Here is a 22031-nt window from a genome sequence, read left to right as displayed (position 1 = left end):
AGTAATTGCGGATTTTTCATATAGTCGGCGTTGACAAATTTTTTCACAGCTTGTGACTCTGTAATTGCATTCTTTCTTCTGTCAGTTATCAGTTGTTACTTTGAGCTTGCTTTAGAAAAAAAGTGTAAAAAAAGTATATTTGATTAAAGTTCATTCTGAGTTTTATTAAAAATGTATTTACTTTCTTTTAAAAAATCCGCAATTACTTTTTGGGCAACCCAATAGCTGTCATATAGATTGATCTGCCGATTAAGGATATTGAGCCCATAAAAGCAGTATTTATTTCCTACAACATTTTGCTGACATTTTAAATAGTGAGTTGATTAAAGCCTTCCGATATCCGACTCAAATATGGTTCAGATCGGTGTTTATTCAGATATAGCTGCTGTTTTGTTTCACTGTTAAACATCTTCAGTTTGGTCCATAATTAAGTATGAATCGTCTTAAAAACGAACAACGTTTGCAATCATTGCATTTTATTATCAAAATACGTGATCTGTCAAGAAAGTTCTTCGCATGCTTCTTCCATTTTACGACGAAGCCCATTTTTGTATCAATGGGTACGTAAATAAGCAGAATTGTCGATTTTGGCGCCAAGATCAGCCAGAAGCATTGCAAGAGCTACCAATGCATCCAAAAAATCTCACAGTTTGATGCGGTTCATGGGCTGGTGGCATCATTGGACCGTACTTCTTCTAAGATGATGCGAATCTTAAAGCAACTGCGAATGGTCAGCGCTACCGTGAGATGATATCTAACTTTGTTTTGCCCAGAGTTTGGTGAACATTTTATTCCACGTTTGGGACTGGTCAATTGGCCGCCTATATCGTGCGATATAACGCCTTTAGACTATTTTTTGTGGGTCAATGTTCAAGCTCATGTCTATACAGAGAAGCCCGCTTCAATTGACGCTTTGGAAGACAACATTGAAGCATTTATTTGTAAAATACCGGCCGAAATGTTGGAAAGAGTATGCCAAAATTGGACTAAGCGGATGGACAATTTGTGTCGCTGTCACGGTCAACATTTGCATGAAATAATCTTCAAACATTGAGTTATATGGACCGTACTATCGATTCAGAAGATATAATTACTTTTTCTGATTTGTATGTGTTCTCTTAAAAAATCACCCTTTATTTTCTTTATTGTCATGACATTGCAAGCCGATCTAACCATGTCCTTCCGTCTGTCTGTCCAAAACACGCTAACTTTCAAGGGAGTAGAGCTAGGCGCTTGAAATTTTGCATAAATACTTCCCATTAGTGTAGGTCGGTTGGGATTGCAGATGGGCTTAGTCGGTTCATGTTTTGATATAGCTGTCATATAAATCGATATTGGGTCTTGACTTCTTTGGCTTTTAGAGGGCGTAAATCTTACCCGATTTGGCTGTAATTATGCACGTAGTGTTTTGGTATCACTTCGAACAACTGTGCGAAGTATGGTTTAAATCGGTTCATTACAACCGATCTGGGATCTTGACTTATTGCGCCTCTAGAGGGCGCAATTCTTATCCTGTTAGGCTGAAATTTAGCGTGATGCGTTTTGTTATGACTTCCAACAACAGTGCTAAGTATAGTTCAAATCGGATCATAACCTGATTTAACTGCCATACAAATCGATCTTGGATCTAAACTTCTTGAGCCTCTAGAGAGCGCAATTATTATCAGATTTGGCTGAAATTGTGCACAAAATATTTTGTTTTGTCTTGCAACAATTATGTCAAGTATGGTTTAAATCAGTTCATAGTCTGATATAGATCCCATATAAACCATGGGATCTTAAATTCTTTAGCCTCTAGGGGGCGCAATTCTTATCCGATTTGGCTGAATATAGTCTAAATCGATCTATAGCCTGATTCAATTCCCATAAACCTAACTAGCGCTGTTGTTTCTTGAGCCCCTACAAGGCGCAATTCTTATCCGAATGGACTAAAATATTAATGACTTCTGCTATGGTCTTCAACATTCAATTCGTTAATGGTCTGAATTGGACTATAATATTATGTAGCTCCAATAGCACATCAATTCGTATCCATTATCCTTTGTTTACCATGAAAGCGATACTGGGCAAAGAACTTGACATTTGTGATCCATGGTGGAAGGTATATAAGATTCGGCCCGGCGGCGCTTAGCACGCTTCTACGGTTGTTTTGTCAAAAATTTTCGCGATTATGGATGAGAAATTTCGTAGAGGGTAGAACGGACTACACTTCCATTACCCGACCTCTCGAACTAACTTTTCCAATTCACTGCTCCAATCTGATCTGCCATTTTTTTACTAAATTTCTATCTATTTCTTTAATAAATTCATATAACATTTCAATCGAATACAATGTCTTCATATTTTTCTCAACAAAATTTAATAAACAACTTGAAAGGAAAGAAAAAGGAAAACATCTTTCTGATTTGAATCAATTTTCAGATATCACTAAAAATAAGCGAATCTAATTTCATCTTTTCTGATATTCGAAACCAAAAGTGAATTTTCTAGGTCTGTATTCACTATTTAATCGGTTTAGGGGCACTGGTGGTAGTGTAGGTGGGGGAGAGCAGGAGCAGGAGGCCATTACTGATTTTCAAACTTAAAATGTTCCTCGTGTATGATGTAATCAAAACTTACCATATCAGAAATACCAAAAGCCATCAAAAAAGATTGTTTCGCCTAAAGGCCATGATTGTGGTTTCATGTGCAAAAGAGGATTGTTTGGCTTTGAAAACAAAGCACGGAAAAAGTTTATGAATTTCAACTAAAGAAGAAAAAAATTGAAATGAAGTAAAATATGGACACAAAACTACTTAGATGGTTAAGCAAAATCTCAAGAACAAGCCAATAGCATTCGTATGTGATGAGATGCAGCCAAATATTAAAGCTTTTTCAAAGCAAAAGCAAATATCTAGAAGCCGTAGCAACTGAGAAAAATTATGAGGAGCATGACAAACAAAAGAGAGAACGTTAAAAAAGTTCAGCCTAAGGATGATTTTTTTTTAGAAATAATGTTAACTTGACCATGAAGACTTTGGTCATATAGTCTGCTTATGTTTATGAATATTGGTGCCCTCAGGTAATAATTTTTCGAAATACGAATCCATATTCACACAACGGACAAACAGTTCAATATTCCTTACTCGTTGTTCGTCTTAGATACTGTCAAATCGATGGAGATGGACTTAAATATTGACGTTGTCCTATAATATGGTTGTAAATGGTTATTCTAATAGAGTAGAATACAAGAGATATAAGCAAAAAAAAAAAAAAAAAAAAAAAAATAAAAGCGTGCTAAGTTCGGCCGGGCCGCGTCTTATATACCCTCCACCATGTATCACATTTGTCGAGTTCCTTCCCCGGCATCTCTTTTTAGGCAAAAAAAGGATATAAGAAAAGAATTGCTCTGCTATATAGTCCGGTTTGGACCACAATTAAATTATACGTTGGAGACCTGTGTAAAACTTAGCCAATTCGAATAAGAATTGCACCCTTTGGGGGCTCAAGAAGTAAAATAGAGAGATCGATTTATATGGGAGCTATATCGGGCTATAGACAGATTCAGACCATAATAAACACGTATGTTGATGGTCATGAGAGAATCCTTCGTACAAAATTTCAGGCAAATCGGATAATAATTGCGACCTCTACAGGCTCAAGAAGTCAAGACCCAAAATCGATTTATATGACAGCTATATCAGGTTATGAACCGATTTGAACGTCATGCAAAATTTCAGCCAAGTCGGATAGGAATTGCGCCTTCTAGAAGATCAAGAAGTCAAGTCCCCATATCTGATTATATGACAGCTATATCAGGTTATGAACCGATTTGAACCATACTTGGCACAGTTGGTGGATATCATAACAAAATACTACGTGCCAAAATTCATTCAAATCGGATAAGAATTGCGCACTCTAGAGGCTCAAGAAGTCAAGACCCAAGATCGGTTTATATGGCAGCTATATCAGGTTATGGACCGATTTGAACCATATTTGGCACAGTTGTTCAATATCATAACAAAACACGTCGTGAAAAATGTCATTCCAATCGGATAAGAATTGCGCGCTCTAGAGGCTCAAGATGTCAAGACCCAAGATCAGTTTATATGGCAGCTATATCAAAACATGAACCGATATGGCCCATTTACAGTTCCAACCGACCTACACTAATGAGAAGTATTTATGCAAAATTTCAAGCGGCTGGCTTTGCTACTTCGGAAGTTAGCGTGCTTTCGACAGACAGACGGACGGACGGACAGACGGACGGATATGGCTAGATCGACATAAAATGTCGCGACGTTCAAGAATATATATACTTTATGGGGTCTCAGACGACTATTTCGAGTAGTTACAAACAGAATGACAAGATTAGTATACCCGCCATCCTATGGTGGAGGGTATAAAAACTACGAGATTGCGAAGCTATATGAAAACACCGTTTTCATTACCATAAAACTCCGAACTCCGGCCGAACTTAATGCCTTTTTACTTGTTTAACTATTGTATGGGTACATAGATTGTTGACAGATTTCCTGAATTTGAACAATACAGTTTTACTCAGTTAACTTTTATATAAAGGCATTGAAGTTTTGCCTTTTTTTCATTAAATGATTTTCTTCTTTTCGAAGAGAAATCTTTTACTATTTAATAAATTTACTTTCACATTTACAAGTTTTCATAGCCTTAAGGTCTTTAAAGTTCATTTGTAGAAAACGAATTCTTTATAAAAGGGTCTGATTTTCTCACACTTTCTCCCTATCACTGTAACACTACGACAAAAGCACTTTCAATAATTTTATTGGCCTTTTGCCAATTCAACAACTTCAATTGATTTAAAAAAATTAAATCTGAAAATTCATGACATTAATGGTCATCATTGAATTGCAACGTAGGTAAATAAGCAAGAAATACTTGAACACATAAATGAGAACCACATTAAAGGCAAAATATAATCTCATAACATTAAATTATTTCATTGTGCATGAGTTGATTGGTTTTTTTTTTAATGGGACTGCTTGTCCAAACAAATACAACAACAAAAGGTGAAAATACAACTCATAATAATTTAAATTGAATAGCAAACAAAGCAGGTATAAGTTCGGGTGGACCGAATTTTCTATATACAGTCGGACTTCTATCATCCGGGATGCTCGGATGTATAACGGGTATCTGATTTTTCAGGATAATGGAGTAATATTTTTTACGGGGTTTAGACCTATTTATAATAAAATTTGTCTGACTTTGATATGCTAGAGCAGCTGGAGTTCTCCAAGAATTTGCTCTATCGGATGTATGTTGTCTGCCATTTCTACATCTGATACACTATAAGCGGAGGAGTCATCATTGTTTAGACTATTGTTCTTAATATGATCTCTTAGTTTGGGAACAAAATGTTTGCAAAACAATTCCAAAGAATATTTGTTGAGTTACTCAATCCTTTTTAATGGCTTTATAAAAAAGTTAAGTTTTTTAACGTTCATCAAATTTCTCGGGCGAGCACTTTTTCTAATAACCAACGTCTTGCAATAGAGAGCACTAGCAGCATTAACATACAATAATGCAGTTACTTTCTCCTTTGAAACCATGTGGCCAGCTATGTCTGCTCTATCATGGCATACCAAATTGCTTTATTGCAAACAGTTCCATAAAATAGGACAGCTTCATATCCATTGCCAATTTTTGTTATTGCTCTGTTTTTACATTAGGTGCATGTCCATAGTGTCATGGGGGGGAATTAATATCCTCATGATCTTTTCAACCTGGTTTTTCGCTTGAAATAATTAATTCAATTATTCACAAACATTATGGCAACTACAAAATCAGTTGAGAATTTTTTTCCTTCGGCCTCCTGCCTATCAATTTCGTATCGTTTTTATACCCTCCACTATAGGATGGGGGTATACTAACAATATATATATATATTCTTCGAACTAGCCATGTCGTCCGTCTGTCCGTCCGTCTGTCTGTCGAAATCACGCCAACTTATGAAGGAGTAAAGCTAGCCGCTTCAAATTTTGCACAAATACTTTTTATTAGTGTAGGTCTGTTGGGATTGTTAATGGGTCCATGTTTTGATAAAGCTGCCATAGCCTCTAGAGGACGCAATTCTCATCCGATTTGACTGAAGTGGTGTTTTGATATCACATCCAACAACTGTGCTAAGAATGGTTCAAACCGGTTCATAACCTGATATAGCTGCCATTGAAAACGGACTTGGGTCTTGACTTTTTGAGCATTTAGAAGGCGCAATTCCTTTCCGATTTGGCTAATATTGTACATGAGGTGTTTTCATATGACTTCCAAAAACTGTGATAAGTATGGCGCAAATCGGTTCATAACCTGATATAGCTGCCATTGAAAACGGACTTGGGTCTTGACTTTTTGAGCATTTAGAAGGCGCAATTCCTTTCAGATTTGGCTAATATTGTACATGAGGTGTTTTCATATGACTTCCAAAAAATTTGTGATAAGTATGGCGCAAATCGGTTCATAATCTGATATAGCTGCCATATAAACTGATCTGGAATCTTGACTTCTTGAGCCTCTAGAGAGCGCAATTCTCATCCGATTTGGCAGAAATTTTGTACAACGGCTTCTCCCAAGGCCTTCACCATACGTGTGCAATATGGTCTGAGTCGATCTGTAGCTTGATACAGCTCCATATAAACCGTTCGCCCGATTTTGTTTCTTGATCCCAGAATCGGACTATAACTTGATAAAGCTCCTCCTCCGTCCTTATTCATTATTTTTTGTTTGCCAAAAAGAGATACTGCGCAAAGAACGCAACAGATGCGAACCTTGGTGGAGGGTATATAAGATTCGGCCCGGCCGAACATAGCACGCTCTTACTTTTCACATTCATTTCAAATTTATTTTCAAGTTTGAGTGGAGTATTTTAGCCTTTTCCTTTATCATTGCGCCTGTAATTGGAGTTCCTTAAATTATTCTGAATGATCATTCTTAAATTTTTAAGTTCATTTTAGGTTCTTCTGCTATTTCCAAAGCTTCATTGTTTTGATACCCCCAAACAGGGCCACTTTCTGCAACTAAATTAAAACGAGGGAATTCCCATTTTCGATTTCTTTTCATTTTCTTTGGTTATTCAAATATGATGGTCAAATTTTTTTATACTCCCGGATAATGGAGGTTCTTGGATAATAGAGGTTTCTGGATAATCGATTTCCGGATAGTCGAGGTCCAACTGCATTTCACCAAGAGTTCACTGTCACATATTTTCTCTTTAGACTTTATGAAAGGGACTTCCATGCATTATCTAAGGTGGCAAATATTGGGCTGCCCAAAAAGTAATTGCGGATTTTTAAAAGAAAGTAAATGCATTTTTTATAAAACTTAGAATGAACTTTAATCAAATATACTTTTTTTACACTTTTTTTCTAAAGCAAGCTAAAAGTAACAGCTGATAACTGACAGAAGAAATAATGCAATTACAGAGTCACAAGCTGGGAAAAAATTTGTCAACGCCGACTTTATGAAAAATCCGCAATTACTTTTTGGGCAACACAATAGTAATCTAAGTTACGTATAAAGTTTGAGACATCCAATTTTATTTGTCATACACCTCTTGAGGTACACATTCCAAGTGATAGCATTCATATGGCCAGTAGTGTATGTTGACATCTCTTGAATTTAAAGAAGACAAATAATGGAATACAAAATTCTTGCGTTTGTCTGTCACCTATACTATCAATGTAAACAATATACGAACTGCGACAGCCCATCTCCTCAGTCCCGATGTGGACCACCTTCACCAGGACAAATATCCTTCTCAAGCAGCGTCTAGAACAGTTGACGCACCAGCCATGGATATCACAATCATAGTAGGAGATAAGCATCAACTTTCCAAAGACGTCCGGCTGGTTCTATATGATGATGATCAGCGAGAGTTTCAACGCTAGAAGAGACAATCTTTAGATCAAGCAGCACACTGGGCAGGTCTTAATGGCATTCATGAATATACAGTAGGGAAAGCAGTGAACAGCTAACGAGTAAATGAAAATCAAACGCCATTCATAGCATCTGAAGAGGATAGTCCCAGGCCAGAGTAGCTGTGGCTCAATCACGTTAAGGGAAATTCAGCGGCCTCCAAGGCTACTGAACTACGCCCAATGAAAATTGTTATATAAAATAGCTAAAGAGCTTGTTATAACAGCAGTATGTTTTGCTGAAAATGACAGAGCAGACTTGACTTAAGCAAACGTTTGGGTCTGCTATTTTAACTAACCAATTTTTTCTTAACTTAACTGGAGGCCACCGTAGAGCATAGGTTAGCATATCCGCCTATGACGCTGAACGCGAAGAACATTAGAAAAAAATTTAGCGGTGGTTATCCCCTCCTAATGCTGGCGACATTTGTGAGGTATTATGCCATGTTAAAATTTCTTCCCAAAGAGATGCTGCACTGCCGCACGTAATTCGGATTCGGATATAAAAATGAGGCCCCTTATCATTGAGATTAAAGTTTGAATCGGATAGCACTCAGTGATATGTGAGAAGTTTGCCCCAGTTCCTTAGTGGAATGTTCATGGGCAAATTTGCATTTGCAATTTTTTCTTAACTTCAAGATCTGCTAAAATATGAAGGCATATTGCTGCTGCACTGATTGCTAAGGGAGCCAAGAGTGCTTGTTGTTCCAGCAAACTTGTCGGAGAAAATCTTAAATCAGATACGACTCATTTATATCCGTCTAACAGTTTGTGGGCAAATTTCCATTATCATTAGAAGTATAATTCATCATTTAGAGGTAGCCAACGATCGGTTCAAATTTGGATGCAGCTCCCATATAAGTCGATCCCCAGTTTTGACTCCTGATCCCCTTGAAGAATCAATTTACACATATTTTTTTCTGAAATTTGGCACGCTCTGGATAGGTTTAAAAACCGATATAGCCCCCATAAAAGCCGACTCCCGATTTCGATTTCGATTTTGATCGCCTACAAGCCTTATTTTTCATCAGAATTGGCTTGCATTCGACACAAGGACTTCTGTTATGACTTCCAACATCTGTAGCAAATATGATTCCGATCGATGTATAAAGTGATATAGCCCCTATAAATCGATCTCCGGTTTTGACTTGAACCCCTAGAAAACTCAACTTTTATCCTTGGTGGGCACAAGGACTTCTGTTACAATATCTGTGTCAAGTACGATCCTAATCGGCCAATATATTCGCCCCCTTAAATACCGATACCCAGAAATGAATTCCGATGATAATTCAGATGCAACTGGGTTAATAAGGGAACTTTTTAGCGGAATCCATGGTAGTGGGTATCCAAGATTCGGTCTTGCCGAACTTTGCTCGTTTTTACTTGTTTCCCTTAAAAATACGGGTTTGTCCGAATTTCAGATCAATATTTAATTTTTGTAAGGCTTATGCGAGATCAAAACTGACAGATATATATACAGATTGACGGATCGGCAGACGGAAATTTGTTAAAATATCTTAGAATTTTACAAGGAGCAAGAATTTATATATATATATATATATATGTATATATATATATATATATATATATATATATATATGTATATATATATATATATATATATATATACATATATATATATATATATATATATATATATATATATATATATATATATATATATATATATATATATATATATATATATATATATATATATATATATATATATATATATACTTTGTAGGGTCGGAAATGGATATTCAGACATGTTAAAAATGGAAGTACTAAAAGAATATACCCCCTTGGTGGTGGGTAAAAATCATACGTTAAGGGTTTTTAATTCCGGAGTTGGAGTCGAAAAAATTTGCCTTTGTAGTTGAAGTCGGAGCAAAAATTGCTCGACCCCGCCTTGGTCGGCTCCCACAGACATTTTTTTTCTCTACTTGTTTTGGTATGAACTCAAAAAGAAAATGTGATATCGAAAAAAAACCTCTACAGGTCTTTGTAAAATGTTCTTATTAACTGCCTTTTTAAATTGAATTATGTCAACAGGACAAGCAATGGTTTCTCACATTGTATGTCAGAAATGTGTGGTATGATCACGTTAAAGGTCCTGTGGAAATATATATTCCGTTAAATTCGTGACACTAATGATGATTTGATTTGCAAATAATTGTTTGCCCAATATTTTTACATAGAAATTAAGTTTCCGGGGTGGCGTATGATTGGGCATGACTGCCGAAAAGTTTTCATACGCAAAACGTCAAAAATTTAAGAGAGAAATTATTTTGGTTTGTTATGCTTTGTTTAAAAGAAAGAAGATACACATATCGTAAGCTAAGACTGCACACACCCTATATACTACGTGAATTTAACCATAATATCCTCCACGGGAAAGAAAACAAGTAAAAAGGCGTTATATATGTAAACCACCTTTCGTCAAAATCCGGTCAAAAATGCATACCATATGCCCATAGCAGCTATATCGAAATATGTTCCGATTTGGACCAAATATTAATAAGTACAAGTCATTTTTCAAATGTGTATAACAAAATGTTGGTCTTTTTAGTAGCTATATCTAAAAATAAACCGATCTGAGCCATACATGACACGGGTATCGAAAAGCCTATCATAAGTCGCTGAATCAAATTTCAGTAAAATCGAATTATAAATGCGCCCTTTTATGTAGCCAAGACTTTAAATCGAGATATCGGTCAGTATGGCAGCTATTTTCAAATCTGGACCGATTTGGGCCAATTTGCAGAAAAATTTCAAAGAACCTAACATAACTCACTATCTCAAATTTCGGCAAAATCGGACAATAATTGCGCCTTTTACGGAGCCAAGGCTTTAAAAAGAGATATCGGTCTATATGGCAGCTATATTCAAATCTAGACCAATTTGAACCAAGTTGCAGAAGTATTTTAGGGGGTTTAACTAAACTCACTATTCCAAATTTCGACGATATCGGACAATAAATGAGCCTTTTATGGGCCAAAAATCTTAAATAGAGAGATCGGTCTGTATGGCAGCTATATCCAAATCTGGACCGATCTGTACCATATTACAGAAGTATATCAGGGGGCTTAACTTAACTCTCTATTCTAAATTTCGACGACATCGGACAATAAATGCGCATTTTATGGGCCCAAAATCTTAAATCGCGAGATCGGTCTATATGGCAGCTATATCCAAATCAAGACCGATCTGTGCGATATTGCGGAAGTATGTCAGGCGGTTAATTTAACTCACTGTTCCCAATTTCGATGACATCGGATAATAAATGCGCCTTTTATGGGACCAAAATCTTAAATCGAGAGATCGGTCTATATGGCAGCTATATCCAAATCTGGACCGATCTGGGCCAAATTGAAGAATGATGTCGAAGGAGCTAACACAACTCACTGTCCCAAATTTGAGCAAAATCGGACACTAAATGCACCTTTTATGGGCCTAAGACCCGAAATCGGCGGATCGGTCTATATGGCAGCCATATCCAAATCTGGACCGATCTGGGCCAAATTGTCGTAGGGTGTCGAATGGTTTAACACGACTCACTGTCTAGCCAAATCGAGTAATAAATGTGGCTTCGGTGGTGGGTATAAAAACGGATATTTAGAAAACCCATAGGACGAAAACAGCATGGCATTGAGAGCAGAATTCAAAACAATTAAAATTCATAAGCGCCATTTATATTCACAAGGCTCATAGGATCTAGCTCCCTTCCTTCTGCGTGTTACAAATAAATGCTCTTAACTATAATATCCTGTACCACAGGTAGGGTAGGACATATATATTGGCAAAATATTCTTAAAAAATAAGCGATTTTCAGTGCAGTCGGGTTTGTATATAAAAATATATATCCTATATCCATATATAGACCGATCTGAATCATATAGAGCACGGATGTCGAAAAGCCTTACATAGGTCACTTTGTCTAATTTTAGCAAAATCGGATAAAAATTGCGCCCTTTCGGGGCTCAAGACCTTACACCGGGAGATCGGACAAGACGGCAGCTATGTCGAAATATTTCCCGATGAGGGCCATGTTGAACACGGATGTTGAAGGATCTAACACAGCTTACTGTGTAAAATTTTATCGAAATCGGATAATAAATGCGCCTTTTATGAGCCAAAAACTTTAAATTATTAAATTATAAATTTAGACCGGTCTATATGGCAACCTTATCCAAGTACGAAAAAATCAAAGCCATATTGAATACGGATATCAAAATTTCAGCAAAATCAGGTTATTAATACTTTATGGGCCATTGACCTTAAATCAGGAGATCAGTCTATAAGGCAGATATATCCAAATATAGACCGATCTTGACCATACTCGGTACGAATATCGAGGAGTCCAACGTAACACATTGTTGTTACTTAAATCACATCGGTCTATGTGCAGGATATGCAAATTCTGCCCATGAACATTCCAAAAAGGAACAGGGGCAAACTTCTCACATATCAATGAGTGCAGTCCGGTACAAGTTTTAAGCTCAATGATAAGGGGCCTCCTTTTTTATAGCCTAGTCCGAACGGCGTGCCCCAGTGCGACACCTCTTTGGAGAGAAGTTTTACATGGCATAGTACCTCACAAATGTTGCCACCATTAGGAGGGGAAAACCACCGCTGATTTTTTTTTTTTTCAGATGGTCTCGCCAGGATTCAAACCCAGGCGTTCAGCGTTATAGACGGACATGCTAACCTCTGCGCTACGAATATAGTCCGACATTACTCATCTTCGAACTTAACCTGCCTATGGTCCAAAAAAAGTGGTGTCGCGTCATAGGCGGACATGCTAACCTCTGCGCTACGAATATAGTCCAACATTACTCATCTTCGAACTTAACCAGCCTATGGTCGAAAAAAAAAGAATCCGGAGCTTCAGCTAAATATCTACATTTTTAAGGCCTGTAGTGAGATGTAAACAGACAGATGGAAAAACGGACAGACATGGCTAGATCGTCAAAGATTTTTACGTCGATCAAAAATATGTATCCCTTTTAGGGTTCGAAATTGATATTTCGATGCATTGCATACGGAATGACAAAATGAATATGCCTCCAACCTTCGGTGATGGCTAAAAAAAGGTTTTCCTGGTTTTCATGATGTGGTTAGGTTAGGATTAATTGGCAGACTGCCGTAAGACTCATTTAGACGTTCTCATCCATTGTGATACCACAGGAACAGAAGAAAGAAGATGTTTCGTAGTTCCTATCGTTGAACCCTGCAGATCGCTTTAAAAAGCTCAACAACTTGCGAATGTTCACATCCGCTAAATCAGACAGGTTCTCAAAGAAATGAGAACCTAAAGTAGAACAACTCCTTCTGACTGCCAGTGCGGGACACACACACAGAAGGTATTCTATAGTCTCTTCTTATTCGATGTCCTGTCACATCCTCTAAATAAGACAGGTTCTCAAAGAAATGAGAACCTAAAGTGGAACTCCTTCTGACTGCCAATGCGGGACGCACACACGGAAGGTGTTCTATAATCTGTTCTTCTTCGATGTCGTCGTAGCTTCTGCAAAATTTGTTACTGACAACCTTCAGTCAGACAGTGAACTGTCATGACGGACACAATGACTGAGACGTTTGTTGTTGCCAGTGACATCAAAGCGGTAGACCTCTTCAAGTCTAGTTTAGGCCACATAGTTTAGGAGTGCTCACGGCCCCTTCTTTGCGACCATCTATCATTCTTTGTCCTTCGGGCCTGGTTCTGAAAACTAAGCTTACTTGTCGGTAGAGGCATAAGCACAGATTTCAGTTTCCCTTGAATGTAGAATAAGGTAGAATTTCGGAGGAAAAAAGTGTATTTCATATGCCAGTTTTTAAGTAAGTCGGTTGAAATGAGTTCATATAAACCGGGGGATATGTAAATTTATATGGAAGCTATGTCTATTCACTATACTATCGGGGTGGCATTTAGTTTTGGGAGTTGGAATAAGGGCATAAACTTACTTCGCAAACCAATAATTGATTTTTCCCATTTGCAATCCCTAACTTTAAGCAAAACAGAAAAAAGCGGAAAACTTCTTTAATCATCTGTATTTGTACACTTACTTATAAAAATATTAATACTCAAAACTTTCTCTAAATCAAATTCACATTTTATCCCAATATTCGACGGAGAGTCGTATATCCTTGTGTACATTGAGCGTGTGAACAGGACAAATAACTTACTGATGACGGTTATGGTGTATAAATAATACGATAATGGATAATATTGTATGCATTTATTTATGTTTTTATATGTGTTTATTGAATTGATGATATATATTTATATGTTGAAACATTTTATTTTCTACTTTGCACATATTACAATGACTGACTGGCACCTTAACATACATTGCAAAAATTACTGAGGATATGGACCTCATTAAATGTAAAGCATACAAATACAAATGAACACTAGGGTGATTAATCGATTTTGAAATTAAAATCTTTCAAACTTTGTTTCAAGTATTTTGCTTCAATAATTATTGCGTTGCCCAAAAAGTAATTGCGGATTTTTTAAAAGAAAGTAAATGCATTTTTTTAGAAAACTTAGAATGAACTTTAATCAAATATACTTTTTTTACCCTTTTTTTTTAAAGCAAGCTAAAAGTAACAGCTGATAACTGACAGAAGAAAGAATGCAATTACAGAGTCACAAAGCTGTGAAAAAATTTGTCAACGCCGACTATATGAAAAATCCGCAATTACTTTTTGGGCAACCCAATAGTACCACAGATTATGAAAGGCATCCCAATTAACGCTTATAGTTTCGGTGTTTCTTTAATGTATTTATTAGAGATAAAAACCGTCCGAAATTTAACAAATAAGAGCGTGCTACGTTCGGCCGGTCCGAATCTTATATACCCTCCACCATGGATCGCATTTCTCGAGTTCTATGCGCAGTAGCTCTTTTTAGGCAAACAAAGAATATTGAATAAGAACTGTTTGGATACCCACCACCTCCTAAAGGCAATTGTCACGTCATCAGCAGAGGCGACCAACAAGTAGTAGCGAGAAAGCTTTATTTATCGGGCAATTCAAAAGGTAACCGTGTCTTCGAGGTTATTATGTCCGCCTATGGCGCTGAACGCCTGGGTTCGAATCTTGGCGAGACCATCAGAAAAAATATTCAGCGGTGGTTTTCCCCATCTACATTTGTAGTACCTCAAATACCACGTTAAACTTCTCTCCAAAGAGGTGTCGCACTGCGGCACTCCGTTCGGACTCGGCTATAAAAAAAGAGGTCCCTTATCATTGAACTTTAACTTGTATCGGACTGCACTCATTCATATGTGAGAAGTTTGCCCCTGTTCCTTAGTGGAATGTACATGGGCGAAAACTCAACTCAACCTGTCTTCGAGAGCTATGCCAACGGAAGTGTAGACATAGCCACATTATATGATAAATAGATTCTTTAATCAAGTCCGATTCTTTCACTAATAGTCCGATTCGGACCATAAATGAATGCTGAACACTGTAGAAGTCATTGTGCAATATTTCAGTTCATTCGGATAAAAATTACGCCTTGTGGGGGCTCACAAAGCAAAATCAGGAGATCGGTTTATATGGTTGCTGTATCAAGCTATTAATCGATTTAGACCATATTGGACACGTATGTTGAAAGTCTTGGGAGAAGACGTTGTACAAAATTTCTTCCAAATCGGATGACAATTGCGCCCTCTAGAGGCTGAAGAAGTCAAGATCCCAGTTCGGTTTATATGACAGCTATATCAGATTATATACCGATTTGCGCCATACTAATCACAGTTATTGGAAGTCATAACAAAACATTTCATGCAAAATTTCAGCCAAATTGGATGAGAATTGCGCGCTCTATTGCTTCAAGAAGTCAAGATCCAAGATTAGTTTATATGAAAGCTATACCAAATTATAAGCCGATTTGAATCATACTAAACACAGTTGTTGGAAGTGATAGCAAAACACTACGTGCTAAATTTCAGTCAAATTGTATGAGTATTGCGCCCTCTAGAGGCTCAAGAAGTCAAGACCCAATAGCGGTTTATATGGCAGCTATATCAGGTTATGGACCGATTTAAACCATACTTGACACGGATGTTGGATATCATAGCAAAACACGCCGTGCAAAATTTCTTTCCAATCGGATAATAATTGCACCCTCTAGAGGCTCATGAAGTCAAGACCCAAGATCGGTTTATATGGCAGCTATATCAAAACATCGACTAAATTGATTCACACTTAGCACAGTTGTTGGAAGTAATACCAAAATACCACGTGCAAAATTTCAGTCAAATCGGATAAGAATTGCGCCCTCTAAACGCACAAGAAGTCAAGACCCAAGATCGGTTTGTATGGCAGCTATACCAAAACATGGGCTGACTTGAATCACACTTAGCGCAGTTGTTGGAAGTAATACCAACACACTACGTGCAAAATTTCAGTCAAATTGGATGAATATTGCGCCCTCTAGAGGCTCAAGAAGTCAAGACCCAAGATCGGTTTATATGGCAGCTATATCAGAACATGGACCAATTTGAACCATATTAAGCGCAGTTGTTGGAAGTGATACCAAAACACCTCGTGCAAAATTTTAGTCAAATCGAATGACAATTGCGCCCTCTAGAGGCTCAAGAAGTCAAGACCCAAGATCCGTTTATATGGCAGATATATCAAATCATGGACCGATTTGGCCCATTTACAATCCCAACCAACCTATAATAATAAAAAGTATTTGTGCAAAATTTCAAGCGACTAGCATTCAGCCAAATCGGATGATGGATGATCTAGAGGCTCAAGAAGTCAAGACCCAAGATCGGTATATATGACAGCTATATCAGGTTATGAACAGATTTGAACCATACTAGGCACAGTTGTTGGATATTATAACAACACATGTCGTGCAAAATTTCATTCCAATTGAATAAGAATTGCGCGCACTAGAGGCTCAAGAAGTCAAGAGCCAAGATCGGTTTATATGGCAGCTATATCAAAACATGGACCGATATGGCCCATTTGCGATACCATCCGACCTACTCTAACGAAAAATATTTGTGCAAAATTTCAAACGGCTAGCTTTACTCCTTCGGAAGTTAGCGCGCTTTCGACAGACAGACGGACGGACGGACAGACAGATGGACGGACAGACGGAGGGACATGGCTAGATCGACATTAAATTTCGCGACGATCACAAATATATATACTTTATGTAGTCTCAGACGAATATTTCGAGTAGGTAATCCCCCATCCTATGGTGGAGGGTATATAAAATTAGATCGACTTAAATTTACATGATGATCAAGAATATTTATACTTTATGGGGTCTCAGACGCATATTTCGAGGTGTTAGAAACAGAATGACGAAATTAGTATACCCCTATCCTATGGTGGAGGGTATAAAAATAACTCCATCCAAACACCTTATATTGACTATGCTTGAACTATTTACCCTTTAAAAATCATTTTTATACCCACCTCCGAAGGATGGGGGTTTATTCAATTTGTCATTCCGTTTGCAACACATCGAAATATCCATTTCCGACCCTATAAAGTATAAATATTCTAGACCAGCGTAAAAATCTAAGACGATCTAGACATGTCCGTCTGTCTGTTGAAATCACGCTACAGTCTTTAAAAATAGAGATATTGAGCTGAAACTGTGGACAGATTCTTTTTTTGCTCATAAGCAGGTTAAGTTCGAAGATGGGCTATATCGGACTATAACTTGATATAGCCCCCATATAAACCGATCGGCCGATTTAGGGTCTTAGGCGCATAAAAGCTACATTTATCATCCGATTTTGCTGAAATTTGGGACAGTGATTTGTGCTAGGCCCCTCTCTATCTATCGGCAATTTGGCCGACATCGGTTTAGATTTGGATATAGCTGCCATATAGACCGATCCTCCGTTTTAGGGTCTTAGACCCATAAACGCCACATTTATTATCCGATTTTGCTGAAATTTAGGACAGTGAGTTGTGTTAAGCCCTTTGACATCCTTCGTTAATTTGGGACAGATCGCTCCAGATTTGGAAATAGCTGTCATATAGACCGATACTCCGATTTAGGGTCTAATGCTCATAAAAGCCACATTTATTATCCGATTTTGGTGAAATTTGGGATAGTGAGTTGTGTTAAGCTCTTCGACATCTTTCTTCAATTTGGCCCAGATCGGTTCAGATTTTGATATAGCTGCCATTTAGACCGATGCTCCGATTTAGGGTTTTAGGCCCATGAAAGCCGCACGTATTACACGATTTTGCTGAAATTTGGGACAGTGAGTTGTGTTAAGCCCTTCGACATCTTTCGTCAATTTGGCTCAGATCGGTTCAGATTTGGATATAGCTGCCATATAGACCAATACTCCGATTTAGGGTCTAACGCCCATAAAAGCCACATTTATTATCCGATTTTGCTGAAATTTGGGACAGTGAATTGTGCTAGGCCCTTCTTTATCTTTCGGCAATTTGGCTCAGATCGATTCAGATTTGGATATTGCTGCCATATAGACCGACACTCCGATTTAGGGTCTTAGGCCCATAAAAGCCACATTCATTATCCGATTTTGCTGAAACTTGGGACAGTGAGTTAAAATAGGCCCCTTGACGTACTTCTTTAATATGGCACAGATTGGTCCAGATTTGGATATAACTGCCATTTGGACCTATCCTCCGATTTAGGGTTTTAGGCCTATAAAAGCCACACTTATTAACCGATTTTGCTGAAATTTGGGGCAGTGAGCAGTCCTAGACCCTTCGATATCCTTCTTCGATTTGACCCAGATCGGTTCAGATTTGGATATAGCTGCCATATAGACCGATCTCTCGGTTTTAAGTTTTGGACCATAAAAGTCGCATTTATTGTCCGATGTCGCGGAAATTTGAGATAGTGAGTTGTGTTAGGCTCTTCGACATCCTTCTTTAATTTGGCCCAGATCGGTTCAGATTTGAATATAGCTGCCATATAGACCGATCTCTCGATTTAAGGTTTTGAGCCCATAAAAGGAGAATTTATTGTCCGATTTCGCCAAATTGAGGACAGTGCATTGTGTTAGGCTCTTTGACATTTTTCTGCAACTTGGCCCAAATCGGTCGAGACTTGGATATAGCTGCCTTATAGATCGATCTCTCGATTTGAAGTCTTGGCCCCATAAAAGGCGCATTTATAATCCGATTTCACTGAAATTTGACACAGTGACTTATGTTAGGCTTTTCAACATCTGTGTCGTATGTGGTTCAAATCGGGTTATTTTTAGATATAGCTACTAAAAAGACCAATATTTTGTTATACACAATTGAACAATGACTTGTACTTATTAATATTTGGTCCAAATCGGATCACATTTCGATATAACTGCTGTGGGACATAAGGTATGCAATTTTCACCGGATTTTTATGAAAGGTTGTTTACATATATAACCGAGGTGGTGGGTATCCAAAGTTCGGCCCCAACGTACTTAATGCCTTTTTACTTGTTTTATGATATTTAAAAACTGGTTAATTGATCACCCTAGTGAACATGTAAGCAATGTCTGACACACAAACATTATTACAAATATCTCATTATGATTCAACATAGTGACAATTAGGATGCATATTACTTGAAGATACTGAGAAAAAAATTACATGTTTATCTAGTTTGTTGCCTAACAAATGAACATTAAAATTGATTCCTATAAGACTAAATAAAATCAAGTGTAACAATTTTCAAAATAAGGCTCTATTTTGTTAAAAAAAAAGAGTTGTACAGGAAATGAGTAACATGAACAAACAAATTTTTCGGCGTGTACAAATAAGCCCTTTACACCGCAGCGTATGTGTGCGTATTGTCATATAGATATGCGGTTTATAATTGAACCATGATGTGGCGATTATTGGCGTGAAATCCATAGCGTAACTCAAATTGGCATCGTCAACTCTCTTTATTCGGGATTTGTCAATTTAACTGTACTTGCAATAATGCAACATTTTTTGCATTTTTTTTAATTTAATTTCCACTCTTTGTTGTTCTCTGTTAATGCATTCATAAAGATAACAAAATTAATATTAATAAATTAACCACATTTTATGGTTATTTTTATGCAGTTGTTAATGGTGCTGTCGCTTATGTGCCCATGACAGTTTTGGCCTTAAATGTGGCATGTGTTTGGTCACGATGCGCATAATTAACTTTAAGTTAACATCGTTTATGGGATAGTGGAGTCATTGTGGTTTCATCTTTGACTAATTTGTATCAGCGATTACCCACAAAAGCCACAACAATCATAATTTTCTCGCCAAACATCAATAAAATAGTATGAAATATTGTACATTTTTAATTACGAATATCCAAAATGAGAATAATGTTAAAGGGGTGCTATAAAATCACAACATTAGAAAGTGATTGGCTATATAGATATATGTGTGGTTTGCAGAATTATCTCAATAAGCGTGCTACAGAACGCTGAACGGTGTTGTTTCATTAACATTAGCAAATGATATGGAAAAGCTTGTATATGTAAACAAGAACTCGACAAATGCGATCTATTGTGGAGGGTATATAAGATTCGGCCCGGACTTAGTATGCTTTTACTTGTTTTTACACTGCTTTGGCTCATCCCATTCCCTGAATCTTTGCATCTCCATATGAATGTGTAATTTATCAATAATATTTAATAGTTAAAGAATAGTCCTAATTTGTTCTAATGATCTCTGTAACTCAAGTCAAGTTCCATAGCCAAACAATGTTGTTAGCGATGTTATTTTTTCGTCCCTCTCAAGTATACATAGGCATATCCAAATATGGACTTTCAACACATGTTAATGTAACTTTTTTTGTTCTTTTGTTTTTTTTTTACTTCTGGAAAATGTTTATCTACTGTCTTAAGATGTATTTTTATTAGCATCTGCCAGCCTTGTGTACATATTTCCCGGTGTGTGTGTGTTCATGTATTTGTATGTGTTGGTCCTAATGACCGACCAAATCATTTACTTTCAACTATTCAAGCACCAAGCAAATACTTATTTAACGAAGAACACGCTAAACTAATTCTTTGCATTCTTGAAATGCTTGTGATTTTCTCTTTGCTTTCAGTTCGGACAGAAAAACAAGAGGAAAAAATAGCAAAAACATGTTATAAAGATGTTAATTTAGTGGTTATGTAGCATTGTGGGAAAAACTTGCATTTGAACCACCACATGTGGCCATATGAAAAGGGCATTCTCTTACACATTGCCTTCGGGATGTTCTAATTAAATATTTCTTTTTCTCATTTGGACATGGCAATGTGAAAAAAGCATTAACGCAGAGAATGGGCATGTAGTAACATTAAATCAGAGGAATGGCGATTTGGCTGAATACAAAGTCCATTTATTTCTTTAGTCTTGTAATACCAATTGGTATTATCCCTCTAAGATATTAGTAGTTGAAGTGGAAATCTTCAAAAGAATGTTTTCGAATAGAATTATCAACCTTAAGTGGAACTTTTTCTTTTCATTTTTGCCAGTGCAGTGCAGATACAGAGTAGATTCTGCTATAGCAGTTCTCACAACAGTTTCAGAAATAGTTACTATCAGCTTTTAGCCTACTAGCATGTTTTCAAAACACACAGTGACCCGCCAAAAATGGGGAACGATGCGATGAGAACATGTCCACAGATTCGCCGGCATGTGAAAATAGGTAGCTCCTGGTCTTGCAGTCTTGCCTTATTTACAAATACCTAAAATATTTTTAGCCCGGCATCCAAAAACGGGTGAATTTTTATACTCACCACCGTAGGATAGGGATATATTCATTTAGTCATTCCGTTCGCAACACATCGAAATATCAATTTCCGACCCTACAAAGCATATATATTTCGGATCGTGGTAAAATTCTTAGAGGATTAAACGATGTCCGTGTGTCTGTCCGTCTATCCGTCCGTCCGTGCGTCTGTTGTAACCACTCTACAGCCTTCAAAACTTGAGATATTGAGCTGACATTTGACACAGGTACGTCCTTTTGATGCACGCTGGTTAAGTTTTTGAACGGGCCAAATCGGACCATATTTGGATATAGCTGTTATATAGACCGATATTCCGATTAAGGGTCTAAAGCCCATAAAAACTTTATTTTTCTTCCGATTTAACTGAAATTTGAAACAGTGGGTA

This window comes from Stomoxys calcitrans, chromosome 3, assembly GCF_963082655.1.
Source record: "Stomoxys calcitrans chromosome 3, idStoCalc2.1, whole genome shotgun sequence".
NCBI lineage: Eukaryota > Metazoa > Arthropoda > Insecta > Diptera > Muscidae > Stomoxys > Stomoxys calcitrans.
The sequence above is the reverse complement of the archived record's forward strand: the minus strand, read 5'-3'. Positions refer to the sequence as shown.